Here is a 1649-nt window from a genome sequence, read left to right on the forward strand (position 1 = left end):
TTTTAGAGTTAGTTATTTTATGAGATCAATAATGAAAATAGCACAGTTTTATTATTTTTTTCAAATGTACTAAAATGTGGAAACCAATATATAATTGGTTATATATATATATATAAAAAGCTTTTATAATTATAATGTTTTTATTGCATATATACATATATATGTTTATATATAACATATAACAACTCTTATTTTTTAGAATCATGTAATATATGTATCTTTCATTTTGTCATATTAATTGTTTTAAATAATTTATTCTGAATAATTTTAATGCATTTACAAAAGTTTTATGACACAATGGCACAAATATTAATATTGTGAAACATTTTATGAAGAAGACACAATTTGCAACAACACTAATGCATGACAAAAGAGCAAAGCACCAAAAATACAGGTTAAAAATCATGAATAACAGACTGTAATAAGTGTGTACTGAATGAGTACATGTAATTTTATGTATTTTTCTTTCTTCCCCAAATTTAGGAGGGATTTGTGGAAGTTAATGCCATTGTAAATCAATGCATTCAATGATGAGTTATTATATGCACATGTATATAAATCAATCTTTTGTTTCTTTTCTTGGAAGCTCCCCCCACACATCTGTTTCTTTGTACAGATAGTCTTCAAGATGATAAATGATTTAAGCTGTATGTCAATCAGAATAAAATCCAATGAAAGCTCACAAACATGTAATTTCTACCTGTAACCATTTTGGTTAAGATGTTTTAGTTAAAGGACATATAATTGTGTAAAGACTAAAAAAGCAGCAAAATGGAAAGGAAGGTCTGATCAAAACATATTTGGTAATGTGAAAATCAGGAATACTCAGTTTTAAGCCTCCAAAAAGTGAGAACAAACCTGCAGGACATGGAAAATATCCTTCTTGGCTACTGAACACTGACGCGTGGATCCATTTTCTTCTCTGTGGGTGGTGATTGCTATAGCTGCTTCAAGAATCCCAGACATTTCATGGTGTATGAGAACATAGATGATGCATTTAAGCATGGAATTCACATGCTACCCTGAGGATCATTTTCCTATTAATGATATTGAGTACTAACAGAAATCTTAAAGCACATTGTTATCTGATATAAAATACATTGATGCCCAAACACTGAGTAGGCTGGTTTGGTTGATGTCCAATGGCAATGGATGGTTATAGCTGCATGAAGTCATAACCAACTGGCATCATAGCTTTCTGTCTGAAAAAGTGCCCCATCCATTTTATACTAATCTAAGTGGATATAAACTTTGCACTTATTTGGCTCAACATTTCAACATTTAAAAATCATTTCCAAACACTGACACAATGAGTAACTATTTAGAAGTTTGCTCTCCCATGTTGCATAGAAAAAAGAGAGTTTTAATGTATTTTGAAGTTTCTCCCATCATTCTCCCTTTCACTTGATGTTTTGTTTGCATATTTTGTTCTTCTTGGTGTTGGTAGAGAAAGATGTGAACTCTATATAATCAACACTATCTGAAATGGCAGCCACTATCGTACGTAGCCATTTCAGTTAAATTCATGAAAATAAATTCAAAAATCAGTGTCTTAGTCATAGCAGCCATATTTCAAGTGCTTCAAAGCTACAATAAAACTTTTCCATCACTATAAAAGGTTTTACAGGACTCTGTTGTTCTAAAAGTCA

This window comes from Panthera leo, chromosome C2 (assembly GCF_018350215.1).
Source record: "Panthera leo isolate Ple1 chromosome C2, P.leo_Ple1_pat1.1, whole genome shotgun sequence".
NCBI lineage: Eukaryota > Metazoa > Chordata > Mammalia > Carnivora > Felidae > Panthera > Panthera leo.